Consider the following 12,380-nt stretch of genomic DNA (forward strand, 5'->3'; position numbering starts at 1 on the left):
TGTACCGGGGCCCCCTGGGTGGCTTGGTTGGTTGAGCCGACTCTTGATTTTGGCTCAGGTCATGATCTCAGGGCTAGGAAATCGAGCTTGGCGTTGGGCTCTGTGCTTGGCGTGGAGTCTGCTTGGGATTCTCTCTCTCCCTCTCCCTCTGCTCCTCTCCCCACTCTCTCTCTTTCTCTCTCTCTCTCAAATAAAGAAAGAAAATCTTTTTTAAAAAAATCGTGTACCTGATCAAAGAGTCCTCAAGATCTGAATTTTTTGCAGAAAGTCGATTAGAAGTTGCCTGAGCAGTTCATGGGACATTTTTTTCTTACATCATCATTTAGCATTATCTGAGAAAAAACAGCTTTGCTTCAATAGTCCATTTCAGTCCACTAACACCTGTTTAATTTACTACCACCCCAGAATTTTTGGAATCTGCTTAATAAATACTTTTCTTTATTTAATCGAATAAACTTTTTTGCTCCTGCCAATTACAATAGTCATTTCCCAGGGTGGCTCTGAAGAAAGTCATGGTCTTATTTAGACACTGGCGAATTTTATCAGTCCTGACAAGGCATTCACTTAACAGTTATACACTGAGCACGCAGCGTGTGCCAGGGTCTGCTCAAGTCCTGCAGGATCTATATATGTCCAAGAAAGTCCAAATTCCCCACCGTCTTGAAGCTAATACTCTAGCTTAAAGTCTAAGAAAGGAGCGAAGACCACCATTGCACGTTCGAAGCAGGGCTTTCCGACCAAATTACCTGCATTTCTCTTAATGTGCAGATTCTGGTTCATAGGGATGGAGTTGGGAATTCTGGATTTTTACCAAGCAGTCAGGCGATGCTGATGCTGCTGGTCTGAAGACCACACTTTGAGGAGGAAGGTTGTAACATACAGTGATGTGTATGTACACGGTGGTCACGGTTACATGAGGTTGTGATGTATTTCCTACTGTGTTCTCCCCAATTCCCTCCATTTCCTGGCATCCAAGCAAACAGATGGCAGTGGGAGGGTTGGTGGCCAATAGCTCTTGGTCATTAGCTGCTACCTCTTCAGCATGTCCTTTGTTGGAGGAGAGCTGTGTTGTCCACTGCAAGGAGGAGGAGCAGAGGTGGTCTTGGGAGTAGTGTCTTCTGGCTACCCTTTCACAGCACCAGCCTTCCCATCCATGTGTTTGTCTGCAAGTTAGGAAGCTTGAAGTTTTCTACGTATTTTCGATAACTCTTCTCCAGACTCTTGATGATTAAAACATAGCATGTGAGGGTGCCTGGGTGGCTCAGTTGGTTAAGCGACTGCCTTCGGCTCAGGTCTTGATCCTGGAGTCCTGGGATCGAGTCCCACATCCGGCTCCCTGCTCAGCGGGGAGTCTGCTTCTCCCTTTGACCCTCTTCCCTCTCGTGCTCTCTGTCTCTCATTCTCTCTCTCTCAAATAAATAAAATCTTTAAAAAAAAACAAACAGCATGTGAGCAAAAGTTATGAACTAATGGATTACAGTGATTGAATTAGGAAAGGAAATTAATACATAGGTTTTTTATTAAAGAATAGTTGACATACAATGCTGTGTTAATTTCAGGTATATGATACAGTGATTTAAGAATTCTGTATGTTACGCTATGCTCACCACAATTAGTGTCGTTGCCCTCTGTACCATATAACATTATTACCATATTATTGACCGTGTTCCCTATGCTGTGCTTTTTATCCCTGTGACTTATTTATTTTATGATTGGAAGGTCGTACCTCTGAGTCCTCTTCACCTGTATCACCCCCCAGCCACCTAACATCCTCGCCTCTGGCAATTACCAGTTTGTTTTCTGTATTTATGATTCCATTTCTGGTGTTTGTTTATTTGTTCATTTTGTTTTTAGAATCCACATAAAAGTGAAATCACCTGGTATTTTTCTTCCTCTGTCTGACTTATTTCACTTAGCATGAGACTCTCTAGGTCCATCCATATTGTCACAAGATCTCATTCCTTTTTATAGCTGAGTAAGATTCCGTTGTGTGTGTGTGTGTGTGTGTGTGTGTGTGTGTGTGTATACATATACCACATCTTCTTTATCCATTCATCAGTCAGTGGATACTTGGTTGCTTCCATATCTTGGCTACAATAAGTAATGCTACAATAAACATAGGGTCTTATATTTTTGAATTACTGTTTTTGTTTCCTTTGGTTAAATACCCAGTAGTGGAATTACTGGACATAACAGTATTTTTTAATTTTTTGAGGAACCTCTGTACTGTTTTCCACAGTGGCTGCATCAGTTTTCATTCCCACCAACAGTGCACGAGGGTTCCTTTTCTCCACACCCTCACTCACATTTGTTGTTTCTTGTCTTTTTGATACTAGCCATTCTGACAGGTGGGAGGTGATATCTCATTGTGGTTTTGATTTACATTTCCCTGATGATTAGCGATGTTGAGCATCTTTTCACGTGTCTGTTGGCCATCTGCTTGTCTTCTTTGGAAAAATGTCTATTCAGGTCTTCTGCCCATTTTTAATTGGATTGTTTGGTTTCTTGGTGTTGAGTTGTATAAGTTCTTTTTTTTTTTTAAGATTTTATTTTTATTTTTCGACAGAGAGAGAGAGACAGCAAGAGAGGGAATGGAATGCAAGCAGGGGGAGTGGGAGAAGCAGGCTTCCCGCCGAGCAGGAAGCCTGATGTGGGGCTCAATCCCAGGACCCTAGGATCATGACCTGAGCCGAAGGCAGATGCTTAACGACTGAGCCACCCAGGCACCCAAGTTGTATAAGTTCTTTATATATTTTGGATATTAACCTCTAATCAATTCTATCATTTGCAGATATCTTCTCCCATTCGTAGGTTGTCTTTCCATTTTGTTGATGGTTTCCTTTGCTGTGCAAAAGCTTTTTTATTTTGGTGTAGTCTCATTAGTTTATTTTTGCTTTTATTGCCCTTGCCTGAGAAGATATATCTAGAAAGAAATTGCTAAGGTTAATGTCCAAAGATTACTGCTTGTGTTTTCTTTTAGGAGTTTTATGGTGTAAGTCTCACATTTAGTCCATTTTGACTTTATTTTTGTGTGTGGTGTAAGAAAGTGGTTCATTTTCATTCTTTTGCATATAGCTGTCCAGTTTTCCCAACACCATTTATTGAAGAGACTTTATTTTCCCCACATTAATTGACCATATAAGCATGGGTTTATTTCTGGGCTCTCTATTCTCTTCTTTTAATCTATATATCTGTTTTTGTGCCAGCACCATAGTCTGTTGATTACTACAGCTTTGTAGTATAGCTTGAAATCTGGAATTGTGGTACCTCCAGCTTTGTCCTTTCTCAAGATTGCTCTGGCTTTTCAGGGTCTTTTGTAGCTCCATACACATTTTAGGATTATTCTAGTTCTGTGAAAAATATTACTCATATTTTGATAAGGATGTATTGAATCTGTAGATTACTTTGGGTAGTATAGACATTTTCACAATATTAGTTCTTCTAGTCTGTGAGCATGGTATATATTTCCATTTGTGTAATTTTCAATTTCTTTCAACAGTGTTTTATAATTTTCAAAGTATAGGTCTTTTACCTCCTCGATTAAATTTATTCCTAGGTATTTTATTCTTTTTGGTGCAATTGTAAATAGGATTGCTTTCTTAATTTCTCTTTCTGCTACTGTGTTGTAATGCAACTGTAGAAATGCAATGGATTTTGGTATGTTAATTTTATACCTGCAACTTTACTGAATTCATTTATTACTTCTAATAGTTTTTTGGTGGAATCCTTAGGATTTGCTATGTTATCATCTGCAAATAGTGACAATTTTACTTCTTCCTTACCAACTTGGATGCCTTTTTTTTTTTTCTTGTCTGATAGCTGTAGCTATGACTTCCATTACTGTGTTGAATAAAAGTGATGAGAGTGGACATCCTTGTCTTATTCCTGGTCTTAGAGGAAAAACTTCCAGTTTTTCATCATTGAGTATGATGTTAGCTATGAATTTTTCATATATGGCCTTTATTGTGTTGAGATGTGAGGAAACTAATTTTTTTAGTATCTACCATGTACTGTTAAGCATTCTGTGATGCTTAAAACTTAGGAGGGATTTATTATTATTTTTCTTTTCAAGTGTGAAAACTGTTGCCCTCAAGAGTATTTTGATGACTTTTTTTTTTTAAGTTTGTCTAAGATCACACAAGAGACAGTTAGCAGGACTAAGATTAGGGGAACAGAATTATTTGTATCTGACTTCTAAGTGAGAGCAAAACCCTGAGCCTATTACCCTCCTGGAGAGTTCTTAGTTGAGGAAAATTTCCTGTCCCTTAAGATCTCCCTCAATTGTTATAACTTTTGAAGTTGAAGGACCATAATTCCCTTAAAAAAACATGACTTCACCTTCCTAACCCACTACCACCCTGAAACTCTGAAAATACCAGGGCCTCGACATTGTCTATTTTAAATCATTTCACCTGATAACCTTTTGTGAAGACAAAATATGAAAAGATGCTGTTCCTGTCTCTTGTTCTTTTCAAATATCCCAGCCTGACAGGCAAGGTATGTTCTAGACATGGGCAACTTCGGAAATGTAGAAACATTATCTGTTGGAGAATAGTTGATCCTTGTTATATGCCTGGTAATATTTTTGGCTAGTCATCTTCAGAACATCAGATTTAATTAAACATAGTCACTAATTAAAGTACAGAATGTGTGAGTAAATTCCTGGGGAATTAGAAAGAGAAAATTTCAGATAATAGACTTCTTATGTTCTCCCTGGGTTTGGGTTTTTTTTTTGTAATTTCTGACCTTTTGTCAAATGCAGTGCAAAGAAAATGTAATTAATGCAAGTGTGTTTTGTATGCCCAGTAATAGATTTTTTCATTGAAACATAACCTTTATATGATGCTTCTGTTATTACTGGCTGTCAGGTGAAAATTAAATGAGCTCGCTCTGAGCTTCAGATTTATCTTTCTGTCTACAAAAGGCTATGTGAGAGTCTGAGGAGGTATGCAGCTTTTACTGATGATTCTGTAAATTAGCCCCATCAATCTCTGGTAAACACAATACGTCCTCTCCTTGGAGCTAATGGCCGTGGCCAGCAGTGATACCTTGAAGCCCAGCAGTCTCTCTGGGCCTTCTGCTTAGAAAACACCTCCAGCTACCAGAGACTTCTACCAGTTAGTGTACTGATGCCACTGTTGACTTAAGACGAGCCCGGCAGCCCGGAGCCATCCATACACCTGCACAGATTGAAAAGAGTGCCCAGTGTACCAGTGGGATACCATATGCAGCTCATCACAGCCTCATGGCAATCAGATTCAGAAATGAAACCGAAAACGGACTTAAGGGAGATAGAAGGCCCTGCCATGCATGGTCTCCAAACTCTCCAAACGACGTGTGCTTTTCTACACTCTGTACTGCAAACATGGTCCTTGGTTGTCTCCCCAAAGGACAGCCCCCACCCAACCAAAGCCCTACCACGATATTATCGATCTGAGTTGGCAGAGAGACCACCCTTTGCTTTCCCTGCATTTCTACAGCTGAGCCACAAAGCAGAGCTTGGCTCTTAAATGGCCCTTGTGCTCTAGGGATGTGGAGCCTAGGACCGAGGAGAAAGCCCCCTTTAGTTAAAGCGGCCGGGGTTCTTCATATTCGATGTCTGTACCAAAGGGTAGTCCCAAGCACAGAGCGGACTTGAACTCTGGCTAAGTCACCAAGGGCTTGGAGATGGGATTGTACTTGGCCATCCACCAGGACGTCTCTGGTTCCCTGCGATAACTCGGGCTTCATGGGGGGTGCGGAGTTTGCCTTCGTGGCTCCTGAGAACCAGCAGCATATCTGCAGCGGGGCCAGCAAGACTGTGGGAGCAGTCCTTGCCCCGCTGTGCTCGCGCGCCCGCTACCAGGGTTGTGCTGAGCTCCAGAAGCACAGGGGATGTGTGAACATGTCAGATTAATGAAAAACAAAGTGAAACATTTCAGAACCTGCAAAAGGGTTCAATTCCAGAAATGAGCAAAGGTTTGGGAAGAGCCTGATTTTTTTTAGCGAGGTTTATTCATCCTCCATAGACACAAAAATAAGTCTTTCAAAGAATATGAATATTTGAGGCATTTGGCAACGTGCAGACTCTGGCAGCCTCCCCTTATTTATACCATGTAATTATACTTGCCTTTATATGTGTGTCCTTCCTGTTGTTGACCCTAACATGGTCTTTTGTGAAATTCCGGTTATTGATTAGCCCTGGCAACTCTGAAATGCGGCTTTTTTTATATCAATAAATCTCTCTTTTTTCCCTTTCTTCAATCACAGCAGATCTTGTTGGACATTTGGGTAGAAAACAACTTAAAATTCACATCTAGATCTTGGCTGCCAATTCAGGACTTTGTGACTCTGAGATTTGCCAAGTTTTTAGCTTACTCCTCACTGAAAATGCAGAGTCTGGGGGTGGGGGATCCCTGTCGCTCGAGTAGAGCTGGAGTGACATCATTAGAACTCAGCTAAATCTGCGGCTCCCGTGAGATTCTGGCCTCCACGGCTTTTTGTCATCTCTTCCCTCTTCACTGCTCCTCAGCTGGTCTGGTCCTATAGGCAGTTCTCAACCTGAAAGCAAACACAAAACTGCTCAGAGGCATGACTTCAGTGCCCAGCTATGAGCCTACCCAGTTTGTTTGAATAAATACAAATAAACAACCAAAGGCTTGGCCATTTTTCAAGACCTTGAACCCCTTCGCCAGTTGCATACTTACAGTGTTCATTTTCATTAGGGAGCCGCTGCCCATTTTAAAAGGAGGGAATGAATATTTCGGGGGAAGAAACCACTGAGGCATGAGCGGGAGCATCAGGTATTTGCAGTTCCCCTTTTTTTATTTACAAAGGTCACCGTCGTGTCTAACTCAGAGCCCGACCAAGAAAATTTCGCAGCAGCCAGTTACTCTAAGCTCACTTGTACTTAGGGTTGACTCTCTTTAAGGAGAAAAGACAGAGGTTCTTGGACACTGCTATTTTCAGATCGCACATTTACATACATCAAGAGACGCTGAGATCCTCACCTCCCCGGGCAGGTTACATCGGCTCACGGATCAAATGGTGCGCTCGAGCCCGAAAGAGTTAACGCAGCCTTCCCACCGCCCGCTTTGCAGTCTGCAGAGCTCCTTGTGTGGTTTTGAAATTAATAGACTTGTTCTTACCTTTGTCTGATTGTGCAGAGATTTGCATGGAGACCCACGAAACCTGCCAACTCCGGCAAATGGTTAGTGACTAGTCTCAATCTGGGTGAGCCCACAAAGTACCGCTTCAGAACAGAACGCTATTTCCTCACGGCGAGTCTCCTTCGTTCTGTTGAATGTTGGCAACCTTGATTTTGGAATATTTTTGCATTTACAATCAAGAAACTTTCAAAGAATGTTATTCTGACTGGCTTATTAGGGATCCATGATTTATGGCGTGTTTCATTCCACCTGACTTCCATCAGGGGGTTGCATGCAGAGAACATGGAATGCGTTCGGGTTTTGTTCAAGCCCAAGAATAGCATAGTTTTGGTCACATCTCAGATTCGAGCCTGTATTCCAAGCAGTTATTCATTTCACTTGTTTATTTATAGATATAGGTATAGATTTTATGACACCAAAGTGATTAATACATGGATTTTTGAGACCTGGTCAATTATGGGATAGTTTCCACATCTTCTGGGGTCAAAAAGCCGTTAAAGCCATACGGCAAGAACACAGTGAGCTCTGCTGAACCGTTCACTTCCTTGTAACGCAAGAGCCTGTTTAGGGCGATCCTCGTGCTTTTGTCAGAGCAATGAGGGTCAGCAGTTGTGGTGACAAATTAGTTTTGACAAGCTTAATGACCCCAAAGAAGAAAAGTCTGTGGCTCTGATAGCAACTGGGGAATAATTGGTGAGCTCAGCCAAATGGGGAATGTGTTAAAATTCCCCAATTCTCTATGGCAGGCCAATTACACCATTCAGCAAAGGGGTGGAAGGTTGCCATCCACTTCTCCAGCCTTACAAAAGCATCAGCAGGCTATATTTCAATCAATTGAATTTGGTTTGGCGGGACATCAGGACACTGAAAGAAACAACTGGATCTTTCAAACTATGTTCGTACAAAAAACTTGGGCAAAGAGCAAAATGAGAATTTTTGTAAGGCACCAGTGGTCGATGCTGATCTCACCATTGGCAGGTTCTGCTGGGGTGCCACGGGCTAGCTCTCCCGCATCTGCCCGGAGTGGGGAGGCCCCGCAGACAAGCACAGGTTCAGACTGTCAGTCACAGCCCACCCAAACACAGTCTTTTCATTAACTTACTGTTAATTTATCGTGAACCTCCTATGTGTTGGAGTCAGGGAATAAGATGAACAAAGCAAGAAAAGACCCCTGCCTGCATAGAGACTACATTCTAGTGGGTAGTTACAGGAATAGAAAAATAAGTAAACCATATGATTCCACAAGATGGCGGCAAGTACTATGGAGGAAATACGTAGGGAACGGGGCAGGTGTATTCGTTTGCGAGGGCTGCCATAGCAAGTGCCACCAACTGGGTGGCTTAAATAACAGAGATTTATTGTCTCCCGTTTCTGGAGGCTACAAGTCTGAAGTCAAGGCATCAGCAGGGTTAATTCCTTTTGAGAGCTGTGGGGGGAAGAATCCGTTCCGGGCTTCTCACCTTGACTTGCAGATGGCCATCCTCCCCTATATTTTCACTTTGTCTTCCCTCCATGTGAGACTGTATGTCCAAATCCCCCCTTTCTGTGAGGACAGCAGCCATATTGGATCAGCCTTCCCCTCTCACTGTCCCCCACCAGTGATCTCATGTTGATTTGATTACCTCTGTAAAGACCCCGTCTTCAAATAAAGTCACATTCTGAGGAACGGAGGGGTCAGGATTCCCATGTGGAATTTTGAGGGGCATGCAATTCAATTCACTGTAGCCGTTAAGCCACCAAAGAGAAAGTGGTCAGGGAACACGTCCTGGAATGAGTGGTAATGGAGTCGAGACCTAAGAAGAAGAAACCATTCCTGGGAAGAGGTGGAGGCCAGTGTTCGAGCAGAAGAAATGGCATGGAAAGATCCTGAGGTGGGAAGGGCCTTCTGTGTCTTCGGGAAAGCCGCTGCCGTGCTTGTGAGGACGTTAGGCCCGAGACGTGTCAGCCGCCCAATCATGCGGCCTTGCTGACCGACCCCCTGCAGAGAGGGATTGGGTCTTACTCTGAGGACAGTAGGACGCCCGGGGAGCATTTTAGTCAGAGCAGATATGTGTTCTGCTTTTCATTTTCAAACCTATATTTATGCCTACTGAAAACAAAGCAATGTACCCAGTGCGGAGTGCGGCTCAGAGCTGTCCTGCAGCCTTTACCACAGCCTGTCCTGGGCCTCCTGCTCTGTCTTGAACCAGCATGGACTTCCTGCCGCTCCCTCCTGGCCAGCTCCTGCAGCGTGTTGTCTGTTCCCCACCTCTGGTTCTTTGCCAGCCATCTTCCTTCAGCCTGGATCTCCCCAAGTGCCTGCCATGCCCACTGAACTCTTATTCATACATTGGCACCCACTTCCTGTGTGGTATCATCCCAGATCCCCCCAGTCTGTGTCTGTCTTTAAGTCTATGCCATTTTGTTGCATCTGTTTGTTTACATGGCCCCCTAACTGGGCGAGCTCTCTGAGGGCAAGGACCCCAGCCCCATTCACCTTCCTGTGCAGAGAGCCTACAGCACCGCGCCCAGAGTCAGAGCCAACCCTCCCCATCCCCGTCCCCCTTGGGATGAGTGACCGAATCGCATGGAAGCCAGGGCCCTGCGCGTGAGGAGCCTGACGAAGGGCTCTCAGGCTAGTGGGGTGGGATGGAAAGAACGAGGGGCTCTGTAAGCACATCCACGTCAGACTGACTCCGACCCCAACCAGCGTTACCCTGGGCATCGCTGCTTCCCTTCTTGGAGCCTCCACTTGTTCGCTAGGAAAAAGGGCCCAACGAGTCATGACTTTTTAAAAATAGAATTAATTTAGGAAAGCTTTGGGACTGCCCCTGGCCCCTGGCCTGGCACAAACTAGCTGCTCAATAAAATGGCACTTTCTTTCTCTTCCCCTCATCCTCAGAAAGCCTTCTTGTGGTGTTACCTGTGGGGACAAGCATGTGGAGGTTGGTGGAAACTCGGAACCGGGCGTTTGTTCACTTGAGGGCTTGGTGCTTGTATCCAGCAGATATTTACCTGCAAAAGCTGTTTTCAGGGGACTGAGAGGATGGAAGGCACTGTTGTGACACCATTCTGGTGGAAAAGCCGGGATTTGGGGGAGTGGAGCTGTCGCAGCTTTCCACGACCGATCAGCTCATTATGAAGAACTTCAGGAGAATAACATTTACTGCTGCAGAATATTCCAGCACTGAAGGTCTGACTCATAATCTGTGACGATCCCTTTGTTGGGCCTTCTTTTCCCCTTCCCCAGAGGCTGCCTCTGCGACGTGCGCATCTCAGGCAAACACTGTGCACCATCTACAACATCCATAGTGCGAGTCTGTGTGGACCGAGCGGGCGACGTAAACGCTCAAGGTCTAAGACAAAAGGAGACACGCCGAGAAGCTCTTGCCTTTGTGCCCGTGAACCAGACTAGGGATGAGCATTAAAGAAACTTCACCAAGAGTTCTGTGGGTGCTGAGATTTCTTGGTCTGTTTTCCAGAAGGGTGACGCATACATATATGTGCCTAATAGCAAGGTTTCAAATATGGCTTCTGTTTAAAATCACTGTTCTCTTGTGTTGCCTCTGGGGTGAGGATCCACTTTTCTGTGTTGGTGCTGCCCTGGTGGTATGTCCTTAGGGCGGCTGGATCGGTCTCTTGGTTGAGGAGTCTGCAGTATGCAAATTCCATCCTGAGGCTCATCTTGAACTCCCTGTAGTTTGGGCTTTTGTTCCTCGTGCAAACAGACTCAGTGCCACCTCAATAGAAATTTTTATAGTCTGCTTTTAAATGTGCTAATTATGAAGGTGAAAGCAGAGGACATTAATTGGCGAGGCCGCCAAACTGGAGAAGTGTGATTCAGTCCAAATACATCGATTGCTGCATAAACAAGAACAGGTTTGATGTGTAGGCAGTGTAAGATACTCCCAGGCAAGCACTCCAAACCCACTGCTGGAGAATGATTTTATCCTGCTTTTCCATTTGAGACCCCGAGGCCACACCTTCAAAGAGAGAACAGATACACAGATAAGGAGCCACTTCGAGATTTTCTTCCCATTCCGCAGCACAGTGGGAGGCAGGTGGCTTAGAGGCCTAGAAAAGATGTTTCAGGTTTTAGCTCCAACCGCGTATGCCATGCTGTGAGTTCCAGGGAAGGTTCTTGGGATGGAGTTTTTAGACGCTTTGCCAGGGAAGATGCAGGGGCTTAATCAGCTTGTGCCTGCACCTGTGGATTGTTCTCGTTATTGATGTGCCCGAGAGGTGAGGCAGAAATCTTCCCTTTTTGGGGAGCCCTGGTGGTTTCAGCGATACTGCAGAAGAAAAAGCCAGCCAAAGACGAAATATCCAGAGTTGTTAAAGCACACGGTCAGCCCTCTTATGTGCAAGGCTGTTTCTGTAATGGAATGACTCTTTGGGGGTTTATTCAGAGTTGGCTGAAGGAAGAAGCCACTTTGGTGGGGAGCCTGGGTGGCTCAGTCGTTAAGCGTCTGCCTTCGGCTCAGGTCATGATCCCAGGGTCCTGGGATGGAGCCCCACATCGGGCTCCCTGCTCGGTGGGAAGCCTGCTTCTCCCTCTCCCACTCCCCCTGCTTGTGTTCCCTCTCTCACTATGTCTCTCTCTGTCAAATAAATAAATAAAATCTTTAAAAAAAAAAAAAGCCAGTTTGGTAATGAAAGGAAAAAAAAATATAACTGGTCTTTGGGATCAAAGAAAAAAAGAAAGAAAGAAAAAAACAAAAAAACCTCCATGTAATGTCTTTTGGTGCACCCTAAAGCTAGAAGTTAGATCCAGTGTGTTGAGTTACTTAAGAATGGGCTGAGAATCAGAATGATGTCTCCAAGCCCTCTGGCTTTCTGGGAAAGGCCTTTATTTGATGGGCCAAAAATATTCTGCTTAAGGCTTGGGTCTCCACAGAATTAGACAAAGGGCATCAAAGCCTGTTCCATGGTGATCTGAAGGCTTCTGTCCAGGACATTTCTGTTGATTTGGATACCAACTATAGTCTCAAACCCAGGGCACTTGCTTGTAACATTTTAATAGTTAGCCTGGATTTTTGGCAGGCTTTTGTTTAGTTTATTTTTCTCTAAGCTCGAGACTTAAGGAATTGAAATTTGAGAGCATTGCTGTGTCTTGGAACTTAAAAATAAAATTTAAAAAGCTATTGGAGGTGATTTTTTTCTTTCAATGCTGCATTGAAGAATAGAATTTAACTTTTATAAATGACCGTTGGGTAACGTCACCACAGGATTTTTTCTTTTTTACAATGGATG

The 12,380-nt window shown here is 44.0% G+C and overlaps 1 protein-coding gene across 2 annotated transcripts in view; it reads left to right on the forward strand.

Moving 5' to 3' along the window:
- Positions 1–12,380, forward strand: part of GLIS3 (GLIS family zinc finger 3) — a 438,140-nt gene that overhangs the window by 308,003 nt on the left and 117,757 nt on the right. The gene's annotated exons all lie outside the window — the stretch shown is intronic.

The sequence above is a fragment of the Phoca vitulina genome, unplaced genomic scaffold, assembly GCF_004348235.1.
Source record: "Phoca vitulina isolate PV1807 unplaced genomic scaffold, GSC_HSeal_1.0 scaffold37, whole genome shotgun sequence".
Classification (NCBI taxonomy): domain Eukaryota; kingdom Metazoa; phylum Chordata; class Mammalia; order Carnivora; family Phocidae; genus Phoca; species Phoca vitulina.